Below are 26,488 nucleotides of genomic sequence, written 5' to 3'. Positions count from 1 at the left end.
CTTGGTTGAGTAGATGGGCCAAGGTGGCAATGTGCTGAGTTGACCCTATATGGTATTAGGTATATAAATCGAGAGTAAATATGGTTGCTGCATTTGGCAATAATTATGTATTGTTACAAATTGTATGATTTTTTTTTGTCTAGTTACCGACCAAACCTGACCAATTTTGTAAAAAAAAAAAAAAAAAAATAGCATATGGTTGCATTATTTGACCATTTTCTCTTGTGTGATTTTCATGTAATTTGAACAAAGAGAAGTTACATTTTTATACTTTGCAAAATTACTGACCACAGCTAAGAATACTATCCAGCCCGCCATCTATGATCACTGGTGGTATGGATCAAACTACACTTTATCAAGTTTCTTACTATTATGTTATTAATGTAATATATTGCATATAGTTGAATTATTTGAACTTTTTAATGTTAGCTAGGTCAACATAAAAATGGAATTACTGATATTTGAGCTGAAGTAGTTCTCATGAGATGGAAAGTCGCTGTGAGTACAATGCAATTTGAATTATTCATCTAGCTGTCATAGTTCCTGAGATATTGCATTTTGAAGGGTACCAAATCTGGTCTATTTTGTCACAGGAAATTGGGCCAAAAAGCGTGTAGCCAAGTCCATATACATAACATTGTTTGTAACAACACTTGGAAACGTACTGCCAAATAGACCTGAGAGGTTGGAAGTGCCCTAGACTTCGTTTTTCAAGCATCAGAAAGTTGTGAGAACTACGAAATAACTTCTTAATATTAGCCAATATGCTGGCCCAAGGATTGACGTATCAACAAGTAGTTATTCATACTCTGTTTAATAGCAAGAGAAGATATAACTAGATTATACTACCTTATAGGTACGGGCACAAAATTTTCATTTTTTTTTAAACTCTTAAATCATTGTTCCATATGAAAGGCAATTTTATTAGAAACAAAATGCTTTTTAAATTTTTTAAATAGCTCAAAAAATAAGTGAGATACGATTTTTTTAATTATTTTTCTAGCCCGCATTTTTGGCTGGACTTCACCATAGCAAAATGTTAGAATTAAGGGTGGTCATTTGTAAAGATTTCGGTAAATAAATACACGTTAACTCTAAACCACTGGTCCAATTTTATTAGAATTCGGAATACTTGGGTTTTAAGGATCAACAAATCACATGAGCATGTCAAAAACAATGCAAGACATCTCCATCATACTATATTTGCCTTTTCATGGCAACCATGGAGTCAATTTTCAGATTATCATAAATGAAATCCAAACCCCTGGCCCAACTGACATGCAACTTGGCATTACTAGGTTTTAAGGGTCAATAAAACACCTGAGCATGTCAATAACATTGCAGGACCTTCTTCTGACACCGTTCTTACAAATATCTATCACGTTGCCATGGCAACTGTTGTCGATTTAGAAATAATCAATAAAATCCAAACCGCTGGCCCAACTGACATGCAACTGGGTATGCACAGGTTTTATGGGTCCAAAAATATCCTGAGCATGTCAAAAACAATGCAGGACTTTCCTCTTACACCGTTCTTACTGACACCTATCACGTTGCCATGGCAACAATATGTCGAATAGGCATCTAAGCTTCAAGAAACTTAGATTGCACAACTGCGCTATTACCAACGATTTCAAAGTTGCTCATATCCGGTAGAATAGAGGCTAATAAACAACATTATTACATTCAATATTATATGATTTAGTTTCTTGCCTTTACACTTTTACTCGGAAAACTAATTTGCCAAGGCTAATATAAAAAATTGCGTTGAAACCGGCAAGAATTAGTAAAGTTTTGAAGAACTGGGCATAAACTTGTTTAACAACAAGATAATTTTAATACCCTGCGGATGTGCTGAACGCTCCAAGCATTCAAACTAAGCCAAACAAAAATCAAAATCCAACGGGGCGCAAAAGATGGCGATATCGGCGCCGCGCGTGACCATATGCCTACATGTGATGACCCTAAGCTCAAACATCAAGTGATCAACGATCTTAAGCTTCTCATTTCCGGGAGAAAATAAGTTGATAAACATGTTTATGTAAATTAAAATAATATTTAGTGATGCCTTACCTTAATATTTTTACTTGGAAAACTATGTTGCCAAGTTTGATAACCAAATTTCCGTTTAAATCGCTGAATTTTTTTTTTTCTATTTTAAGAATTGGGCATACATTTGCAAAACAACAAGGTAATTTGAATATCTTGCGCATGCGCTGAACGCAGCAAGCATTCAAACCAAGCTAAACAAAAGCTAGTGGGCCGCAAAAATGGCGATGTAAACAGTACATGGTCGACAGTGGCGCCGCGCGTGGATTCGCGCGTACCTACACCTTACATAGGTTAGAGTACCAGTATAGATCATGATAAAGCATGCAAAGATGATACGACGGACACATCTACATAGACGGCTGAGATGCCACAATACGTTTGACGTCATTACCCGACCTGATAAAAAAAAAATATTTAACTTACAATTTCTCAGCTCTCCCATGATACCCTGCCCTGGTTTTGGTATCAGAATAATCTGAGGCTAGTAGTTTCCATTTATTTGGGCCTGTTGCCCATTTATTGGAGTTTTCTTGCTCATTTTTCTCATTGAAACATGAAAAAAAAATTGCTGCTGAATGCAGGCTGCCATGTTTTTTTCATGTTTCTATGTACTAGTTAGGTCAAATACTGTTAGGCGCCACCGTCTATGACTCCCGCCAATAGCGTGTCATTTTATGCACACACCATTCTAATGGCCAAATTTACATATCACAGGAAATTTAATTCATAAAAATGTCACGCGAGTGTATTTACATCGATCGTAGTAAATTTCAACCAATCACATCAGTTACATGTCTATACATAAAAACTTAAGATGAACATGGCGGCCTGCATTCAGCAGTAAATCGATTTTTTTTTTCCCAATGTGAATAATGAGCTAAAAAAAATCCAATAAACAGGCAACAGACCCAAAATAACAAACTACTAGTCTCATGGATCAGATTATCGGATGTCAAACGTATTGCGACATTTCAACCGCTGATGCAGATGTCTGTTGAAGCATGCTATACTGGTAATCTAACCTACTGTAAGGTAGTATAATCCAGTTATATCTTGCTATTGAACATTGTGTGAATAACAGTACTTGCTGATATGTCATTCCTTGGGCCGTATAGTGAGAAGTTTGGCATAAAGGATGCAAACTTCCTGAAAGATTGCAATCTGCTAAACATCAGCCATGTGAACAATGGTACTGTCCATGAGATGTTTAAGTTCATAAAGAAACACAGACTTCCTTGGAAAGCTGTTTACTATGCACTCAGCCATCAAATGCCAAGTCTGAGTGAAATAACTGAGGTTAACCTCAGGTGATCATGCAACTGGGTGTGTGAGCATAGTAAAAGAAAGAGTGGTGAGGTCCTGACAAACTTATCAGAATTGTATTGCCCGCCCCAGAAATCTGCATCTGCAGCCCTGGCTACAACTGAGGCTGTGCATAGTGCAAGTAGCTCTGGTGCAGATCAGATTCCTCAAATAATTGCAGATTTCAATAGTGTAGCAGAAAAGGAAACATTAGGGAAATTAGCTGTAGAGTGTAGGGAACTAAGCAACCTTAAACTGAAGCTAGAGTATGAGAACATTGACCTGTCTCATAAGCTGAATGAATGCAGGCAAGAGGTAATAGCTCTAAGGCAACAACACCCTAGTCAAGCAAGACAGGCCTTGAAAGGAAAAGATTTATCAGCAGCATCGTGGAAGGGAAAGTATGCTGTGATGAAGAAACTCATACAAGATGCAGAAAAGAGGGCTGTCAAACTTCAGCAAACCCAGGACAAGCCAAGGTGTCTAAGGGAAACGAAGTAAAATGAAGACGAGAAATTGTCTGACAAGGAAGAAGAACACAGTCCTCAAGAATGGAAAACTTGTGTCGGCAATGGAAAAAAAAACTGATGGCAAACGAGAAGAGAACACTGCTGAAATGTAGAGAGGAGGAATTGCTCAAAGAAAGAAAAGGCCACTGAAATTCAAGGTAATCTGAGGAATGTCATCAAGCAAGGGTGTGCTTACTCTGCAAAGATCAGACGCGCATCTTAAGTTCTGCAGAATTATGGAGTTTCCCAAAAAAGTGTCCAAAGCATTGCGTGCAGTTTACCATGCCCTGATTGGTGACATCCTACCCGGTCCACTGCCGTCTTACAGCAGTCAAAACCTATTCACTAAGGAGATGAAGTGCATCGCTCGGCAACAGGTGCTGGAGTATTTGTCATCCACGGAAAGCAACACTCTAAAGTACGATGACTCCACCAAACCACTTGCCACCTTGTGGAAGTGGAAATGGAAACAAGAGAGCACGGAGCCTTGCTGCTAGGGCTGAATGAGCAGGCTGGAGGACGAGCCGATGATTACATTGATACCATCACAACGACACTCCAACACATAGAAACTGCCAACAATATCAGCAATACTATGAGTGATCGGGTCGCACTAAATAAGTCCATTGAGGAGAAACTTGCCCTCCATTACAAAAAGACCTTTATCAACTTTAAGTGCAATCTGCACCCATTGGACACCATCACAAAGGACCTGGACAAGGCAGTACACTTCTTTGAAGTCAGTCATCCACCTATTGAACAACAAAAGCCCGCCAACAAGGACTTACCCTTCACCCACAGAGAAGATTCATTGACCATGGCCCTGTTGCGGACTGCAAGTAAGATCTTCAACAGCACGAAGTACTCATGTCGACTGAAACTGGAGGCATGCTTCAAGCAGGTTGTAGGAGTTGATGGACCTCTGTATCCTAGGTTTGTAGGCAATTGATTTCATGTGTATCAGTTGCTTGCAGGTAAACTTTCATTACTAACCACACATTATTGGTTTCTTTGAAACGGTGCAGAGTCCATCCAACAAAGTGCAAACAGCAGTGTTGAAGATACTGACGGTGAAGATGACCCTCTGAGCCCTTGGCCTTATCGGCAAATTCATAACCGCTCCTTGGCAGAGGATGGTATCCGTTCAATCGACCATACTGGAGACCTCTAAGCCTCTACACACCGCATTCGAGAAGATTACACAGTGGAGCATTGACTCATCACTGCTGTTTCAGACCAGTACAGCGAGTGCGTTTCCAGGGATCAAAGTGTTAACCTCTTCCATACTGTGCCGCCTACATAGGCGGCATGAGGAGCAAGTGGATACGCGAGGCTGCCATATCGGCATCTTGATTATATTTATTGTAGTTGTCCCTGCGTAACTGACATACTCTCTAAACTGGCTTCATCACATTTTCTATGGTTATCAAAATTCACTGGTGAAAGAGAGAACAATCGATATAAGCGGTGACTATTTTTTATGATGCGAGTATTATGACGCAACATCGTACGTCTGGCAGCTAATGCTGCCTGCGAGATTTCGGCCCGGAGTGAAGTGGTTAAGAGACCAGACTCTTCACTCATCGCCAATCACCAAACTGATGAATCCACGCGAAAGCTTCTTTGCCAGATGTGTAGTGCGACTGTTGATGTTATGCGTCAACAACTGAGTGACCACCCTCCCCGTAGTAAGTTCTGGTGTCCAAGTGATGCCCTAGTCAAGGAGGTGTCATCTTGCTCCTCTACCAACATCAGTGGGGAAAGGGCGTTTGCCATGTCTGACCATGAGATGGTGAGGGCTCCCAGCCGCAAAGCCGTACATTGAAGCAAAGGTGATGTTTCGAAATAACTGCACGGCAGAGTGGCTGGAGAGGAAGGATGAAGGTTCCATGTGCAATGTCATTGACTGAGCGAAGAAGTCTGGCAGACAGCTGCAAAACAAGGAGAGAGAAAACGCCATCCATTACCAGCAGCAGATCCGCAGTAAGATGTCGGAACAGCAGCAGGACATTCAACTGAAGGAGGACCGGTCCAGGACAAAGTATGAGAAGTGGCTCGAGGTAGCATTCCATAATGGAGGATTGGCCACGACCCCAGACTAGGTGAATTCAGTCAAACGCATCAAATCTAAAACGGCTTGTTCCCAGTCCCTAAGAGTGCAGATCAACATCTACCAGAAAAGTTCTGCACATCGACATCGGGAATCTGGCGCTGACAAAGCTGACCTATTCTCAGCTGGCGGACATTCTCATGAGTATTGTTCAATCAGATGTCAGTGTGGAAAATGAAGTTTTGGAATTCCTTCGGGATCCAAAGCAGATGTTAGGAAGACAGTTCGTGCATAAGTGGAATGATGGTTGGAAGGACAGGTGGTACTGTGGTGTGGTTGAATCAGTAGTAGATTCAGAAAGTGGAATGGAGTTCAAGCTCAGTTATAAGGGTGGCACTAGTGTAGCGTACCAGACTCCAGATGGGATAATAGTCAATTTGATTCATGGAGACCTGGACTTCATCCTCTAGATGCATCATCTGGGCGAGTTTTTTTTATTTCTTCCCCAGTGTTATTAGTGAAGTAGTATGTTGTCTGTCATCTTCTGGGTGAGTTGATTTGTCCTCCCCAATGTTTGGTGTAACTTACGTTTGCACTGTCATCAGGGTGTGAGTTGACTTATTTCCTTCCCAGTAAAAATTAACCTCTTCACTCCGGGGCACATCACACATCTGGCAGCAGTAGCTGCCCGACGTGCGATGTTGCGTCATAATAATCGCATAAAAAATAAAGTCGGTGCTCAATCGTTCATTCTCGTTCACCCGTGTATTTTGATAACCATATAAAATTGATGAAGCCAGTTTAGAGAGAATGGAAATTACGTAGGTACGACTACAATAAATATCAAGATGCCGACGTCGGCATCATCGAGTACCCACTTGCTCCTCATGCCGCCTACGTAGGCGTCACCGTATGGAAGTGGATAAGAGTGAAGTAGTATGTAATCTGTCATCCTTTGGATGCGAGTTGATTTGTCCTAATGTGTGGTATAACTGGGTCTCGCTAATTGCCGACCAAACCCAAACAATGACGGTGTTTTCTCAAATGCACAATTTGATATAAGAATTTACCATATTGTTGCATTATTTGACCTATTTTCTTTAAAATGTGTAATTTCCATGTAATTTGACCTAAGAAGTTTCGTTTTTTTCTGCAAAATTACTGACCATAGCTATGAATACCATCCACTGGTGGTATGGATCGATCTTCACTCTATTAACCCCTTCAATACGGGCCAAAATCTCGCGGGCAGCATTAGCTGCCAGACTTGTGATGTTACGACATAATACTAGCATTATGAAAAATAAAGTTACCGCTGTATTGCTCGTTCTTTCACCCGTGAATTTTGATAACCATAGAAAATATGATGAAACCAGTTTACAGAGAATGGGGGGGTCATGCAGATACAACTACAATATATATAATCAAGACACCGACATTGGCATCCACGCGTACCCACTTGCTCCTCATTACACCTACTTAGGTGTCATCGTATTGAAGGGGTTAAATTTATTACAATTATGTTATTAGTGTAATAGACTGTATATAGTTAAATTATTTGAACTATTTTCTTTAAAATGTGTGATTTTCATGTAATTTGATCAAAGATAAGTTAGGTTTTTATCCTCTGTAATTACCGACCACAGCTACGATTCGTCCAGCCCCTCTATAATCACTGGTGGTATGGATCAAACGACACTATTAAGTTTCTTATTATTGTGTTATTAGTGTAATAGATTGCATATAGAAGAATTATTTAAACTATTTTCTTTAAAATGTGTGATTTTCATGTAATTTGACTGTATTCGTAGCTCTGGTTGGTAATTTTGCAGAGGATAAAATGTAACTTCTTAGGTCAAATTACATGAAAATCACACATTTTAAAGAAAATAGTTCAAATAATGCAACCATATGCTAATTTGTTATTTTGCAGAGGCTAAAACATAACTTCTTTTTTTATCAAATTACATGAAAATCACACATTTTAAAGAAAATAATTCAACTATATGCAATCTATTACACTAATAACACAATAGTAAGAAACTAAATAGTTAAGTTTGATCCATACCACCAGTGATCATAGATGGCGGGTTGGACGAATCGTGGCTGTGGTCCGTAATTTTGCAGGGGTAAAGACGTACCTTCTTTGATCAAATTACATATTTTAAAGAAAATAGGTCTAATAATGTAAAAACCGTCCTTGTTCGGGTTTGGTCGGCTATTAGTGAGTTGGACGGCATTCATAGCTGTGGTCGGTAATTCTGCAGAGGATGAAAACGTAACTTCTCTTTGATCAAATTACATGGAAATCACACATTTTAAAGAAAATAGGTCAAATAATACTATATATGTTACATTGGTGACCTGAGTTGCGCACCGCTTGTGATGAGTACAAAAAAGAACTGGGCTGGACACCAAAACCTGGCATCCTTATATACTCACTTTGCGTACGCTTAGCAAATGACCCAGCCTTCTGATCTGGTTCATCGACAACTAGGGCGACTCCATGGACGGTCTTCAACCCCACCACAGTTGCAGCCACCTCACTGCCAACAACTGTGGTCATCACCATAGCCTTCGCAGCTACAACCTCCTCAACGTCACGACTGCCTCTTTGTTTGATGTCACTCACGGCTCTTCCCGGATGGATGCCGCGAGCAACACAGCTCGATGTCGCAACCACCTCTTTGCTTGATGTCACTCACAGCCGCTTCCCTGATGGATGCCACAAGCAACACAGCTTGATGTCACTCACAGCCGCTTCCCTGATGGATGCCACAAGCAACACAGCTTGATGTCACAACTGCCTCTTTGCTTGACGTCACAACTGCCTCTTTGCTTGACGTCACTCACAGCCGCTTCCCCGGTGGATGCCACGAGCAACACAGCTCGATGTCACGACTACCTCTTCACTTGACATCACTCGCAGCTGCTTCCCGGTGGATGCCATGAGCAACACAGCTCGACATCATGACTCCCTCTTCGCTTGATGTCACTCATGTCCGCTTCCCTGATGGATGCCACAAGCAACACAGCTTGACGTCACAGCTGCTTCCCTGATGGATGCCATGAGCAACACTGCTTGACGTCGGCACCACCTTGAGAGGTTCCCACTTCCACTGACGTCATCCCCCCACTGCACCCCGCTTGGACATAACAATTCCACGCTTTGTGGGGGAAAGATGGTAAATGTGGTGAACAGTCCCCCGCATGTGCTTCTATGCGATATTTTGGCTTGTAGTATCGGTGCTTCAGAAATGGGATGGACAAGGAATGTATATGTTGTGTAGAAATAGCTGGCCTTTGGCCTTGTATTACATTTGTGTAGGTAAAGTCCATATTACGCCTGTACTACAGGGATTTGTATCCTCATGAAAGCACAACCTAGGCCTTGCCAAGCCATGTTTTGGTCAGGATGGGTCATTTGCTGCTTTAGCATTTGCAAAGTGCGTATACAAGGATGCCACATTTTGGTGTCCAGCCCAGTTCTTTTCTGTACTAGTCACAAGTGGTGTGCGACTTAGGTCACTCTGTGGTCACTTTTGTGTTTAGGGCAGGGCCCTGCCCACCTACCCAGACTAGGTTGACACTCTCACTAACCAGAATAGTCACCAAACTTACTCGAGTTTCCTTTACTCTCTTGGCACCAAAGCACAATTAACATTCTCGTAAGGTTGCACTCTGTCTATTGGTTCGTTTCCTACCCTAGCATTAACCCCTTCCATACGGTGCCGCACACGTAGGCGTCATGAGGAGCAAGTGGATTCGCGACGCTGCCATATCGGCGTCTTGATTATATTTATTGTAGTCGCCCCTGTGTTTTTACATTCTCCCAAATGCGCCCTGAATCCCATTCTCTGTGGTTTTCAAAATTCGCGGGTGAAAGAGAGAACGATCGATATAAGCGGTGACTATATTTTATGATGCAAGTATTATTACGACACGTCATACGGCTGGCATTGGCTGCTGCCCGCGAGATTTAAGTCCCGTACTGAAGTGGTTAAGGTCTCCCCATACAATTACATTGACACATCTCCCTAATCCCTCTATGGACTCGTTTATATCTACCCAAAAAGCCTCCCTTTCCTCTACGCTCTTCTCACTACCAGGCCCATATGCACTTGCAAAAATCCACTCCCTTCCCAGCATCACCTTCATCCACATCAACCTCGATGAAACCACTACACTCTTATCTTTTCACTTGCTAGTATAGCCACCCCTTCTCTCCCTTGTCCCCTCTTCACTTCTGAGTACCTCCCAGCTACACTCCCAAACTTGCACTCGCCCTTCCCTTTCATTTTAGTTTCACTCAAAGCCAGTACATCCATCTTTCTTCTCGCAAACATACTGCCTATCTCTTCCCTTTTACTCTTATCTGTACCACATCCACGCAAATTAAAAGACCCAAACCTTAGGGTACTGGTTGGAAAACTCCCAGACCCTCTTATGCCTTTACTTATTTTTTAGGAATGTCTTTCTCTCTCTCTCTCTCTCTCTCTCTCTCTCTCTCTCTCTCTCTCTCTCTCTCTCTCGTGCCTTTTACAACTCAAGTGGAAAGACTTGGTGATAGCATTCTCTTCCCCCACCACAGGGTAGGTGAATAAAGGAAATGAATATTCAGAGAAATGGTACAGGACAGTAACAAGGAGTTGGGGGACAGCATAATGGAGGGACAGTCGCAGTATAAAAGTGTCATCATTTCTCTATGAACAGAGTTTTACTCTATCACAGACAAAATTATGTGTGGCTCTGGTCCGTAGCCCTGGGTGCCCCATATAGACCCTAAAGTATCTACTGCATGTTACTCTGCCACAATAACATGCAGCCAATACCCCAGAAACTTAATAGTGTAGTTTGATCCATACCATTAAGTGATCATAGATGGAGGGCTGGATGGTATTTCTAGCTGTGGTGGGTAATTTTGCAGAGGGTGAAAATATAACTTATTGATCAAATTATGTGAAAATCTCACATTTTAAAGAAAATTGTTCTAATAATGCAACGATATACTAATTTTTTATATAAAATTGTGCTTTTGAGCAAAAACCGTTCTTGGTCGGTAAATTTGTAGCTGGTTAGTAATTTTGCAGAGGCTAAAAATGTGACTTCTTTGATCAAATTACATGCAAATCACACATTTTAAGGAAAATTGTTCAAATAATGCAACCCTATGCTAATTTTTTACGGTATGGGGCAGAAACATGGAACATAAGAGAAGAAGAGAGAAGGAGTTTGAATGTGTTTGAGATGAGGTGTCTGAGAAGTATGATGGGGGTTACTAGGCTAGATAGAGTGAGAAATGAGGAGGTGAGGAGAACAGGGGTGGAAAAGGAGCTCTGGGAGATAGGGTCGATGAAAGAATATTAGGATGGTTTGGACACATGGAAAGAATGAGTGAAGAAAGACTAGTAAAAGAGGTGTGGAAGGCAGATGTGAAGGGAGTGAACATGAGGGGACGTCCTAGGATGAGGTGGATGGATGGGGTGAAGGGGGCTTTGGGGAAGAGGGGAATGTCTGTTGAGGAAGGACGGGAGAGGACAGAAGACAGGGGTGAATGGAGAATGGTTGTATATGGATGATGTTGTGATTGCATGAAGTGAAATGGGCGGGTGGATCGGGGGTGAGGTAGTATGTGTGAGCAAAATTTGACGCAGCCCGAAGGGATTTCTCCCCGTCCTCTCATTTTATGCAATGGGGGGACGGAGAGGGGGGGGTCGCCGATTTAATGAAGCAGCCTTGCTGTTGATGTGCTGTGTCTTGCAACACTGCTTCTGACCCAGGGCAGTGGACAAGGTGCAGGGATGACCCGTCATTCAGGAGGTCCTAGGATGGGAGGGAGGGTGGAGGGGTGTGGAGTGTATTCAGGGATGGAATGGGTGGGAATGATTTTATGCCTTTTTCTTTTTGGCTACCCTCTTTGTAAGGGGGAAAATGTCTTGGTATATGTATGTATTTGTAGCTGTGGTTGCTCATTTTGCAGAGGTTAAAACATAACTTCTTTGATCAAATTAAATGAAAATCTGAAGCTCCACAAAGTCTGTGCCAAGTTCGTGCCAAAGATCATCTCCGACGACAAGAGGCAGTTTCATGTGGAATGTTGCACTGGCATTCTTGAAATGATAGAGGTTGATTCAGATTTCCTGAATAAGGTATTGACTTGCGGCGAGAGTTGGGTGTTCACCTACGACCCTGAGAGCAAACCTGAGAGTGCTCAGTGGAAGCACGCGACCTCCCCCAGACCCAAAAAGGCAAAGATGAGCAGGTCGCAAGAGAAGGCCATTGTCATTCCTTTCTTTGACTCCCAGGGGCTCATTCACGTTGAATGGGTTCCTCGGGGTCAAACCATCAATAAGGAATATTACCTTACTATTCTGGAAAGGTTCATTGAGAAGATGAGGAGGAAAAGGCCTCAGCAGTGGGGGGAGTGGTCAGTGGTGGTTCCACCAGGACAATGCCCCATGCCACAAATCAAAACTGGTGACCACCTGGATGGTAGACAGGGGAATGAGAGTGGTACAACACACGCCATACAGCCCTGACCTAGCCCCATGCGACTTCTTCCTGTTCCCACGCATGAAAGACAGCCTCAGGGGAACCAGGTTCCAGTCAACAGAGGAGCTGAAAGAGGCATTGGAAAGTTACCTGAAGGGACTACTGAAAAAGAACATTGAAGAGGTCTTCCAGGATTGGGAGAGACGCATGCAGAAGTGTGTAGATGTGAGACAATTATTTTGAAGGAGACAGTTTTGTAAGCTTCTGAAAAGTGTCTCCTGGCATTTTCTCATTACTTATTGAATATACCTTGTATTAGGAAAATTGTAGGGTGGCTTTTTTTTCATGTGATATAGCTATAGAAAAGTAAAGGTAATATATGTTGTTCTTGGCATAATTAGATAAAATTGATGAAAGCTATAAACAAACAGCCACTTCAGTTGCTTGAGATGCCATTTTTGTTTTGGTAGAGGTGGAGGTCGAAGAAATTAAAGTATAAATTCATCTATAACCTAACCTACCTATCTGTAATTCTAGAGGTCATCAGGGTCATTGTCTCCGACCTCCAAAGCTCATAACTGTCACAAGGAATTGGGGTGACATCATTTGTTTCTGCATGGGTTTTAGTATCCCTTTCTGATTTCTGCCAAGAAATGTAATATAACTTATAAAATTAATATTTAATTTTCTAATGTTATATTACATAGGTGTGCACTTCTATAATAGCTTCTTCCCCTCCCCCAAACATTCACTGATATTAGGTAGAAGAGTAAAGCCACTGCAGAAAAAACAAAGTTGTGTAATTATATAAAGACAACTAAATTGTCATATATTTTCTGGGATTTTTGGAACACTATTGCATGAACAGTGGAGGTGAAATATGTTCATGGCATCTGCAATAAGTGCTATACTTGTGCTCTATAGATTTTAACTTGAGTCCTAGGTGCAGCACAGTGAGACTGGCCTGCTACCACACCACCGAGTGGCTCACTGCCTCTTTATCTTTCTCTTTATGTACATCTTGGGCAGCAATGTAGCATGAGCTACATGACCTATACTCCATTCCAGTAAGAAATTATACTGTATTTCTGCCATGCAGCTTGGTACAGTTGGTAGTCCTGCAGATTCCCAGTTTTCATACATTACGGTATACCAGCTGATATATAGTTACTTCACTTAGTGATTTTTGCTGTAATATAAATTATATCCTTCAGTCATATTCTATGTACCCTGCCTACCTAAGTAAGATGCTGTAATGATTTTAATTTATCTTATATTATTTGTTTTTTTGTTATTTTGTCTGATTTTCATTTATTATTAGTTATATGTCACTTTATTATTATTTACTATTTACCTGTTTGTTTATTATTTAACTATACCTATGCATTTATTTATGTATTTTATTTGTTATTTACATTATCATAGTTTTTATTTATTATTTTATTATCAATATGATTTTTTTTCGCGTCCGACCTATATATGGATCAAAAGGTCTCCTGTCAGCATGCTCCGCCTTTGTAATCCTTTGTAATATATCTATTTTCTTGCCTTTTTGAGTACACTCAAATAATCTACCCAGTCTCCACAGAATATTGATAAATTCACATTACATAAGAAAAGTCTTGGGAAAGAATGATGGAAAACTAATACTTTCTCATAATTAACTAAATGATTAAGATGGAAGGAGAGGAGTTGGCAACTACCATCCCTCTCTACAGATGTACCATTCTACGTACCCTATTTATAATTTGTTTTTCTTACCTTTTTGAGTGCACTCAAATAAGTTACCTACCATCTTCAAGATTATTGATAAATTTGCAATACAGTCTTAGTAGTACTGCTGATAGGTAAAAGTAATGTGGGTTTACTGAAACAAGAATGGGATTTGGTCCACAGATAGACTAAGCCTCAGTGGTGATTTTTAGGTGTAGGGCCATCTCAGATTTGACCTGTGACATTAATGGCAGCCATTTTCAAGATGGCCACCATTGCTTGTTTGAAAGATGGGTAAAAGTATTGTGGGTCCACAGGTAGACTAAACCTCAGTGGTGATTTTTAGATATAGGGCCGTCTCATATTCGACCTGTGATAGAAATGACATTTTCAAGATGGTGGCCATCACTTATTTGAAATTCTTTGATGTTGCAAGTTAAATTCAAGGGGTGGGAATGTTTTTCCTTTGTATTGTAAATCATTTCTGTCTGGGGTATTGGCTGCTTGTTATTGTGGCAAAGTAGCATGCAGTTGATACTTTAGGGTCTATATGGGGCGCCCCTACAGACCAGAGCCACACATCATTTTGTCTATGATAGAAGAAAACTCTTCATAGAGAAATGATGACACTTATACTACGACTGTCCGTCCGTTATGCTGTCCCCCAACCCCTTGTTGCTGTCCTGTACCATTTCTGAGTATTCATTTTCTGCCGTGGGGGAATTCCCTGTGGCGGGCGAAAAGAATACTGCCACCAAGTATTTCCACTTGGATTGTAAGAGGCGAGAAGAAAGGGACGGGGAGTGGGACTAGGCATCCTTCTCCTAGTAGCCCCACAGGAGACATTCTTAAACGAAAAAGTAAAGGCATAAGAGGGTCTGGGAATTTTTGGACCAGCACCCTAAGGTTTAGGTCTTTTAATGTGTGTGGATGTGGTACAGATGAGAGTAAAAGGGAAGAGATAGGTAGTATGTTTGTGAGAAGAAAGACGGATGTGTTGGATTTGAAACTAAGTCGAAAGGGAAGGGTGAGTGTAAGTGGGAGGTTATCAGGAGTGAAGAGAGGGCGAGGGAGGGAAGGGGTGGCTATTCTAGTAAGTGAAGAGATAGGTAAATGTGTAGTGGAGTGGAAGGAGGTTTCCTCAAGGATAATGTGGATGAAGGTGAAACTGGGAAAGGAGATGTGGGTCTTTGTAAGTGCATATGGGCCTGGCAGTGAGAAGAGTGTAGAAGAAAGGGAGGCCTTTTGGATAGATTTAAATGAGTGCATAGAGGATTTAGGGAGAAATGTTAATGTAATAGTACTGGGAGACCTTAATGCTAGGGTAGGAAATTGTCCAATTGATGGAGTGGTTGGGAAATGTGGATTTCCAGGAAAGAATCGTAGTGGAGAGTTGATGGTGGAAATGTGTCTAGAAAGAGAGTTGATGATAGCAAATACAGTGTTTTGGAAGAAAGTCAAGCATAAGTACACATGGGAGAGGGTGGTGGATGGAAGGGTGGTAGATAGAGCGTTGATGGATTATGTAGTGGTAAATAGGACTATGATAGGAAGAGTTAAGGATGTACATGTGCTAAGGGGAGAGGGTGGGGGGAATATCAGATAATTTTTTGGTGGAAGGTAAGTTGAGAGTGGAGGATAGATGGAGAATGAGGAAAGGGACAAAAGGTAGAGAGGTGCATAGAGTGAAGTCTTTAAATGAAAAGGAGGCTGAGAGAGGAGTGGGAGGGAGTGAAGGATAGAGTAGAGCTAGGTGTGGAGGAGGAATGGGGATGGTTCAAGGAGGGAGTCACAAAGTGTGCAAGGATGGTGTGTGGAACAAGAAGGACAGGAGGAAATAGAAGGAAGGGTAGTGAATGGTGGGATGAGGAAACAAAGAAGGTTGTAGAAGAGAAGAAGCGAGCTTTCACAGATTGGTTACAAAATAGGACGAGGGAGTCATATGAGAGGTACAAAGAAAAGAGAAGTAAAGCAAAAGGTAAAGGAGGCAAAGAAGAGAGCAGATGTGAAGTGGGGTAAGAGTATGACAGAAAATTTTGAAAGTGATAAAAAGATGTTTTGGAAAGAAATTAAGAGAGGAAGAGGAGGCAAATCAAGTAGAGAAGAAAAGGTAAAAGGTGCAGATGGTGAGATGATAATGGAAGAGAAGGCAGTAAGGGGAAGATGGGCAGAATATTTTAGGGAGTTGCTAAATGTGAAGGAGGATAGGGAGGGAAAGATAGTTGCAGTGGGAAATGCTAAGAAAATGAGTGATGAGTGAGGAAAATGGAGGAGAAATAAGGAAGGATGAAGTGAAGGCAGTTGTTAAGATGATGAAAGCAGGTAAGGCACCTGGTCTGGATGGATGCCATGCAGAATGTCTAAAAAAAAGAGGTACAGTGATGGTGGACTGGCTGGTGAGGTTTTAATGTTTGCTGGAGAGAGGGTAGAGTGCTGGAGGAGTGCCTGTATAGTTCCACTTAACAAGGGAAAAGGGGACAAGTGTGAATGTAGTAGTTTCAGAGGATTAGCTTAAGTGTAGTTGGGAGGGCTTATGGGAGGATCTTGATTGAGAGGATTAGGAGAGGAACAGTGTGGATTTAGGACAGGTAGAGGTTGTGTAGATCAGATCTTTGTGGTAAGACAAATATGTGAGAAAGCTATAGGAAATGGGAATGATGTTTTTTTGGTTTTTATGGATCTGGTAAAGGCTTACAATAGGGTAGACAGAAAGGCACTGGGAGGTTATGCAGATATATGGGATAGGAGGAAAGCTAGGAGCTGTCAAGAGTTTTTATGAGAGTAGTAGAGCTTGTGTCAGGATTAGAAATGGAGAGAGTGAGTGGTTCGAGGTAAAGATGGGACTTTGTCAAGGATGTGTTATGTCGCCCTGGCTGTTCATCTTATACATGGATGGGGTAGTGCGAGAGGTAAATGCAAAGGTAGTGGGTCAGAGATTGGAGATGGTTAAAGAAAATGGAGCAAAGTGGGAGGTGAACCAGCTGTTGTTTGCGGACGACACTGCGCTTGTGGCAGGATCGGAGGAGGGACTGAGGAAGTTGGTGGCACTGTATGGAGCAGAAACATGGAACATAAGAGAGGAAGAGAGAAGGAGTTTGAATGTGTTTGAGATGAGGTGTCTGAGAAGTATGATGGGGGTTACTAGGCTAGATAGAATGAGAAATGAGGAGGTGAGAACAGGTGGAAAGGGAGTTGGGAGATAGGGTTGATGAAAGAGTATTAGGATGGTTTGGACACATGGAAAGAATGAGTGAAGAAAGACAAGTACAAGAGGTATGGAAGGCAGATGTGGAGGGAGTGAAGAAAGACTAGTAAAAGAGGTATGGAAGGCAGATGTGGAGGGAGTGAACATGAGGGGACATCTTAGGATGAGGTGTATGGATGGGGTGAAGGGGGCTTTGGGGAAGAGGGGAATGTCTGTTGAGGAAGGACAGGAGAGGACAGAAGACGGTGAATGGAGAATGGTTGTATATAGATGATGTTGTGATGCATGAGGTGGAATGGGCAAAATTTGATGCAGCCCGAAGGGATTTCTCCCCATCTTCTCCTTTTATGCATGGGGGGACGGAGAGGGGGGGGGTCGCCAATTTAATGAAGCGGCCTTGTTGTGGATGTGCTGTGTCTTGCGACACTGCTTCTGACCCAGGTCAGTGGACAAGGTGCAGGGATGACCCGTCATCCAGGAGGTTCTAAGATAAGAGGGGTGTGGAGTGTGTATTCAGGGATGGAATGGGTGGAAATTATTTTATGCCTTTTCCTTTTTGGCTACCTCCCTTGTAAGGGGGAAAAAGCCTTGGTATATGTATGTATGTATTGTAAATCATATATCAATATAATTTAACTGTCCACATAACAGATGGCAAGTAATTACTATTTGGAGCTATATTAAAAAAAAAAAAAAATGTGCCACGTTACGATTTTGAGATCAGGACTTATTTGTCACGTGTGTCAAGCGACCCACGATTATTTCTCCTATCTTTGCAGGTAGCCTAGCAGATATACACACAATAGTTTATTAAAATCTAATTACAAGTCGTGCCACGTTACGATTTTGAGATCAGGACTTCTTTGTCACGTGTGTCAAGCGACCCACGATTATTTCTCCTATCTTTGCTGGTAGCCTAGCAGATATACACACAATAGTTTATTAAAATCTAATCGCAAGTCTGTAGGATGGAAATTGTCCAAACAGTAATGAACTTTTCTGTGACCCGTTTCACTTGGAGCACTCTCCATTGCACTAATAAAGACTTGTACGCTTAAGAGCAGTGTTCTGGCATTTGTGTGATGTTCCCCAACTCCCCCATGACAAATATCCATGGCCTAGATAGAGATAGTCGGTACATGATATTTTGGCTTTTAAGTATCGTCATTGCAGCATGTGGGTGGACAAGAAATTTATGCTGTAGAGAAAAGTTGGAGGTAAACCAGTTGTTGTTTGCTGATGACACTGCACTGGTAGCAGGATCAGAATAGGGATTGAAGAAACTAGTGACAGTTTGGGAGGGTAAAAGTAAGATGATAGGTACAAGTGGCAGCAGACTGAAAGTGAATATTAAGGGAGAGAGATTGGAGGAAGTAGTTTGATACTTAGGTGCGAATGTGGCAGGAAAGGGAGGAGTGGAGGTAGAATGTAGATTGAGAGAGAAAAAGGTCTTGGAGGATTAAAAAATGAGATCAACATGAATGGTTTTTAAGAGGAGATTGTATGAAGGAGTGATTGTGTCAAGAGTACTGTATGGAGTAGAAACATGGAACATAATAGAGGAAGAGTTTGAGATGAGGTGCCTGAGAAATATGAGGGTTTACTGGGCTGTCAGAAACAAGTGTGTGGTAAAATCTATTTTTGTATATTTATTTTTGTAAAGAAAAAAAATCTAATGGGGTCCAGAACACATGAAGGGCTACAAGCAGTGCAACTCAGATGACAAAAAACTACCAGAATGTGCAACTCAGGAGATGAAAAAGTTTTACATACATACATATACCAAGGCTTCTTCCCCCTTACAAGGGGGGTAGCCAAAAAGAAAAAGGCATAAAATCATTCCCACCCATTCCATCCCTGAATACACTCCACACCCCTCCACCCTCCCTCTTATATCAGCACCTGAATGACGGGCCATCCCTGCACCTTGTCCACTGCCCTGGGTCAGAAGCAGTGTCGCAAGACACAGCACATCCACAGCAAGGCCGCTTCATTAAATTGGCGACCCCCCCTCTCCGTCCCCCCATTGCATAAAATGAGAGGACGGGGAGAAATCCCTTTGGGCTGTGTCAAATTTTGCTCACAGTATGTGTGAGCATACATACATATACCAAGGCTTTTTCCCCCTTACAAGGGAGGTAGCCAAAAAAGGAAAGGCATAAAATCATTCCCACCCATTTCATCCCTGAATACACTCCACACCCCTCCCACCCTCCCTCTTATCTGAGCACCTCCTGGATGACAGGTTGTATATGGATGATGATGTGATTGCATGAGGTGGAATGGGTGGGGGGTGAGGTAGTATGTGTGAACAAAAGTTGACGCAGCCCGAAGGGATTTCTCCCCGTCCTCTCCTTTTATGCAAGGGGAAGTCGCCGATTTAATGAAAATGGAAAAAGTTTAGCATAGAAAAACACAGTTGCTGCAGAGGCCCACTCATATTTCATGTCATAAAAAGTATACAAGATTAATGACGAGAGTCCATGTGCAAAGCAAATGAAGCAGAAATGGGTAGTGATGGTCAATACAAGCAAAATGAAAGAAGCATATCCTTTTCCACTATATCAAAACTGATATCATACCAAACAAGATTGTACATGTCACTTCTTTGGTTATAAAACTTAAATCTTTAATGTTAGTGGGAGGACACAAATGAAAGACTCCACAAAGAGGCTCATTCTCAGGAAACTGGAATGTGAGGTGGGTGATGTAGACAATTCCAGATGATAAAAGAAATTTGCTGATGATTCCTGCTAGTGTTATCATTAAGGGAGATGGTATTCGAAAATTGTCTGGAAAGCCAAGTTGACCAGAGTGAACAAGATCATAGATCAGACTTAAGCACATATCACATCAATCATTAAACAACCTAGTGATCCCTGCCAAAATTCTCAGACATTTCATCTTTTAACACTTAAATTGATCCTCTCTGCCTCACTTAAATTTCAATTCTGCCCCATACAATGCTGTTGACAGAATCGCCCTTTCATACAAATCTCTGCATCCATTCCAAGTCGCCTATTTCTCATAACTCATTTTAATTCCTCAAGGCATTTGCTTCTCAATCTAAAAAATACCTCTACCTCCACTCCTCCCTTTACTGCCAGATGTGACCCCAAATACCGTAAGCTGTCCACTTCCTCCAGCCTCTCTCCTTTTAGACTTTCATTCAACACACTGCCATCCTCTATGTATATCTCATTACCTTGCTTTTACCAACATATACCTTCAACTTTCTCCTAGTGCATACCTTTTCAAACACACGCGTATATATACAGGTACTCCTCGTTTAACGACCTACTCGGAGTAACGACGGGCTTTATGACGTCGTTTAACGTAAATCTCCCGAAGTTACGACATCATGTACAATAATTAAGTTGGCTGAGGCAAATTTGTATGATGTTATAAATGAACTTGTACAGTGGATATTAGCTGTGAGGTAAAGTGTTCTGAAGCTTAGGTCTACATTACCATCCTGCAAGCTGCAAAAACTACCTGGGGTACAGTGTATACTGGTAGTGGTAAATTTGTAGTTTCGACCATGGGCGCAATATAACAATAGAAAATTAATTATTAATTTTGTAAATTATAATGTATCAACGTAATGTGCAATTTTGTGAGCGGAAATGAAAAAAAAATGCTAAAACAGATTTCGTAAGTAACGAAGTCATGTCGGACGAATGGTACACCATGTTTGTTATGATAGATGCCGATGTAGAAGAAATGAAAGGATAAATTAATTCGTCTAACCTAAACTAAACTAAACTAACCTAACCTGTGTTTAATAAATCATTACCTGCAAATTAAATGTCATCCGGCTCGTCGTCGTGAGAGACGTTGGCAGACGACAAGATGGCGTCCCGAGCCTATGCTACCAACTTCGTTCATTAGCATATTTTCTTATACAAGGTATTTTTTACTTTCATTTCCGCCCACAAAATTGCATATTACGTTCATACATTTTAATTTACAAAATTAATAATTAATTTTCTATTGCTATATTGCGCCCATGGTCGAAACTAAAAAAAATACCCCGGTATTCAATATGGAATGTCAGCATACGCGGATTTGGTCATATACGGTAATTTTAGGAACCTAACCACTGTAAATAAAGCTTTAATGTACTGTATAAAAGAGGGAAAATACACGAAAATAAAGATACATGTATTGCTGGACATTGTACATACAGTACATGTACGTATATGTATACACTTTCGCTTAACGACCAATTCGGTTAACGACGGCGCGCTGGTCCCAATTGTCGTCGTTAAACGAGGAGTACCTGTATATATATATATATACACACATACACACACATCACTCACTGTCATTTGTACACACACATCTTTGCTCCTCCTGTATGATAGGTCATTCCTGCATCTCACCTGTTGCCCTAGGTGAGAAGCAATGGAGCAAAATGCAGCACATCCACAGCAAGATTGCTGCATGTTATGCAGAAACAATGAAGATGGGGAGAAATCTCTTCAGGTTACATCAAAATGTCATTCACACGTAACAACTTCCTAACCCCCATCCCCCACCCACTCCCATGCATCAAAGTATCATTCATAAACAGCCATTCTCTTCTCATCCCCATCTTCTCTCTTCCTTAACAGACATAACACTCTTGTTCAACACATTTCACTCCATCTCACTCTGCCTTCCATACTTCTTTTACTAATCTTTCTTCACTCATTCTTTCCATGTGTCCAAACCATCCCAATACTTGTGTATCAACCCTACTCTCTTACACAATCCTGGTGCAACCCCATGTTCACCTCTCTTCAATACTAGTCAAATTCTTGTGCGCAGGTTTGGATGCATTGGATGCATCACAATACTTGCAGTATAAAATATAGTCACTACTCTATTACTCACTCATATGGAAGAGGTTAACTTTAACTTCCTTTTCTGAGCCCCCTATCCCGCGCACCTTTGACACCTCCCGCAGTGCCCTGTCATAACTCGTAAGCAGTTTCCAGATCCATAAAAGGCCAAAAGACATCCTTGCTTGGTTATGAGAATTTGATAGTTGTTCACTGTATTTCCTAAACCCATACTGTTCTTCAATTACTCCTTTACCCTATCCTAATGCTCAGAATACATTCCCACATGCCTTTCCAATTACACTCAACAGACTAAGCTCTCTAAAACTATATTCAGATTTGTCCTCCTTTTTCTTTGTAAAGTGGTACTATACAATGGCTCCTGTCCATTAACAAATTTCACTCATTGGCACAGGCACACAAAACCACCCCAAGTTAATCCAATGTAACTGTTCCTTCATCATACTCCATGTGATGCCCTCTAACCCAGTAGCCTTCCCAGCTTTCTTGTTTCCCATCTTTTACTAAAAAAAAACATAATTTTCTTTTCCCATCAGTCATTTCACTGCCACCAGCAACTCCTTAAACTACATATTCAGTAAGTCTCTGGTATGCTGCCCAGATTCACTTTACCACCTTAATTTCCATTAACATCTTGTGTGCCCTTTGCCTTTTTATTTACCTGATTTATCCACCCCACTCATTTTTCACTTCTTTCAATAGTTTTTCTAAATTCCCTGAACACCTATCCCATTTTGCACCTGCTCTTCTCTTTGCCTCCCCTTTTGATTTGCTAAACTCTTCTTGTGTTTCTTGTATGCTTCTCTAGTTCTACTTTGCAGTCAGTCCTATCACTGCCTCACTTGTTCCCTCGTATCCCCTACCATTATTGTATACTGTTACATGTGAATAGAGATACCAAGACAAATTATAATTATGTATTGCTGTGGTTCATAAGGATGCCCCCAAAACAGTCTAGCAGTTGCTAATTACATGTTACTGTGCTTGCTTTAACTTCCATTTGAGGAAACTGCATAGTGCATTTTTACAGATGTGCCTTCTGAAGACTACAATGGAAAAGAGACCACATATGAGCTAATAGAAGATGGGTCCGAGAGAGGGAAAGCAAAGTTAGCTGACAGCAATGGTTACACATACACTGTGAAGGCAAGAAGATTAAATGGTGATACGGCATGGAGATGCAGCGTCAGGAACAAGACATTGTGGTGTAAGGCAACAGTGCTGCAGAAAGGGACAATATTCACAAAAGGTGCACAACCCCATATCCATCCTGGAAAACTCGGTGCAGGAATAGCAGTGAAAGTTTGCAGACAAATCAAATGGAAAGCAACAGAAACTAAGTCTGCATCAGTCAGAGAAATAGTCAGTGAAGTGCTTCTGCAAGAGAATGTTTCGAGAGGTATTCCTGTCCCTACTCTAAAGCCTGAGTGCTTAGCTAGAGCAGCAACCCGCCACCGTCAGAAACATCAGTCTGATAACCCTATGAACCTTGATTTCAAAATAGACACAAATTTTGTCAAAGGTACATTTGTGCGAGCAGATATTAAAGTTGAAGAAGAAAGACACCTTATGTTTGCAACTGATAAGATGGTTGAATTATTATCAAGTGCAAAAAGGTGGTACCTGGATGAAACCTCTAAACTCGTTAAAGAGCCTTTTTGTCAGTTATTGGCAGTGCATGCATTTGTCAGAAGTGGTAGTGCAGTGAAACAAGTTCCCCTTGCATTCATCCTAATGTCAGCAAAGAGAGCTATAGATTACAAGAAAGTGCTGAAAGAGATTATACATGTATGTCACCGTGTTAGAGTTGAGCAAGTAGTGGTTGACTTTGAGAGTGGTGTATGGAAGGCCATCCCTTATGTTCTTGGTAATGTGCGGATTATGGGATGTGCCTACCATTGGACACAGTGCCTCTGGGGAAAGATAAAAGAGGTTGGACTTTATCCCGCATATATAAATGACCAATGCACCCGTAAGCTACTGAAGAAGTTCCTTGCTCTGCCATATTTGCCAGCAGATAATATTGCCACAATTTTTGGAAGCCTCGCCCAGAAAGCCAGTACACACGAGTTGAAGGAATTTGTGCTCTACATAAGAAACACGTGGATAGAAGGAGCTTTTTGGACACCTCGCATTTGGTCCGTCTTTAATGAGCCTGTGCGGCTTGACAAAGACATGGAAGGATGGCACAGGATGCTAAATCATTGTGCCAAGAGTACCTTGTCCTCCGACAGGCTTATACCTATTCTGCACGAGGAGGCTAAAGTTGTTGGGGTAAAAGTTCAATTGTTATCAGAAAAAGATTTGAAACTTTGTCAGCTGAGATACCTGGAACTAGCCCAGCTATTCAATTTATGGAAAGAATATCTTGCTGGGGTGAAAACTGCCAAGGAATTAATTCGTAGATGCTCGCATCTTAAAATTCAAAAGCTGGATTAAATTTGGACTTAGTGTAATGTGAACTACTGCTCCAAGAGACATTGCAAGTGTGAATTTAGATTTTTTTTAATTGAAGAAAATTAATATATGGACTATGCTGGTTCAGGTAGACTTTTGAATCAAGATTATACAATTTTTATCAGTGAAAATTTATATTTTATAAATCCAGATTATTAAGTGGGTAGTGAGGTTGTGGTTTTGTTTCAACAACAGTGCTTTATGATAAATTTACAAATATTAGTGTATATAGAAATGTAATGAATAGGTGTGTATGCATATACATAGGTGTATACAGGATAATCATGGATCCTATCTGTTCTTGATGATCAATTATGACTTAAGCTGTTCCATATTATTTGCCTATAAAATGCGTTTATTCAGGCTGACCCAGGAGTCTACTCCTGTATGGGAAACTTTTAATGTCTATCAAACATGTGGTTTCTGTATATTTATTCCTATGCAGAAGTCTCTTAATTATGTCCACAACTTTCCTGGTGCTATACAGTACTATTGGGTCACTTCCAATATTGGCAGTCCAAGAATATTCATTCTCTTATAACTTGTCAGCAAGATGTGCAATAATTTTATTAGCTATGAATTTTCCATGTCCATACATCTGCATTTCCTCCCAAAATACCTTTGTGTTGTGTCATGAACCTTCTATAGATCCATAAAATCTAAATAATTAGATTTATTTGATTTTGTGTGTATATATATATATATGTTATATACAGTATATACATATACTAAAGAAATTTCCCCCCTTACATGGGGGTAGCCAAAAAGAAAAATGCATAGAAACAACTCCCACCCATTCCATCCCGTACATATTCCACTCCCCTCCACCCTCCTCAGTTCTGTTAATCCTCTTGGTTAACATCTCAAATATATGGAAGCCTTACCCCAGAAATAGTGATGTTGCTCACACCAGACCACCATGGATAAGATATAACCCTATAGTAAAGTTGAATGTCTGAATCCTTCCGTCAGAAATTAACCTTAGAATTCTAGGCCTTACTTGGCAGTAAAAATTAGCAAGGCAACATTTTTTTTTTTTCTTCTTCCTATTCTCCTTCCAAGGTCATGAAACTAGTGGGGAGAGGAATTTTTAAACTATGTTCCAGATTCACATACATATACCAAAGGGAGGTAGCCAGAAAACAGACAAAATCCCCTACCATTCCATCCCCACATAATCCACTCCCATTCACTCCCCTCTCTACCTCTTATCTTGGCATCTCTTGGATGATGGGTCATCCCCGCATCTCTCCCACTGCCCTGGGTCTAAAGTCGTGTCACAAGACACAGCACGTCCACAGCAAGACTGCTTCATTGAATGAGCACCCCCCTCCATCCTTTCATGCAGAAAAAGAGAAGACTGGGAGATATTCCATCGGGCTGTGTCGATTTATTTTTTCACATGTACTCCCTTGCCCCCTTCCTCCCCCCTCCCCATCCACTCCTTTTCATGCATTACAGTATCTTCCCATCCACTCCTTTTCATGCATTACAGTATTGTCCATACACAACCATTCTCTATTCACCCCTATCTTCTGTCCTATCCTGTCATTGCTCAACAAATATTTCCCCCTTTCCAGTACCCCTTCTACCCCATCCATCTATCTCATCCTTGGTCACCCCCTTGTGTTCACTCTTACCACTGCCTTCTACACCTCTCAATAATCTTTCTTCAATTCTTTCCATGTGTCCAAACCATCCCAATACTCTTCATCAGCCCCATCTCCCAACTCCTTTTCCACCCCTGTTCTCCTCACCTCCTCATTCCTCATTCTATCCAGCCATGTAACCTCCATCATACTTCTGAGGCACCTCATCTCAAGCACATTCAAACTCCTCCCATATGTTTCATGTTTTTGCC

At 41.2% G+C, this 26,488-nt stretch overlaps 1 protein-coding gene across 1 annotated transcript in view; it reads left to right on the top strand.

Moving 5' to 3' along the window:
- Positions 1 to 26,488, top strand: part of LOC143033434 (histone H2A-like) — a 58,180-nt gene that overhangs the window by 858 nt on the left and 30,834 nt on the right. The gene's annotated exons all lie outside the window — the stretch shown is intronic.

This window comes from Oratosquilla oratoria, chromosome 15 (assembly GCF_046742065.1).
Source record: "Oratosquilla oratoria isolate Oo_2021 chromosome 15, ASM4674206v1, whole genome shotgun sequence".
In the NCBI taxonomy this organism is placed as follows: Eukaryota; Metazoa; Arthropoda; class Malacostraca; order Stomatopoda; family Squillidae; genus Oratosquilla; species Oratosquilla oratoria.
Note: the sequence above shows the minus strand (reverse complement) of the source record. Positions and strands in the feature narration are given on the sequence as shown.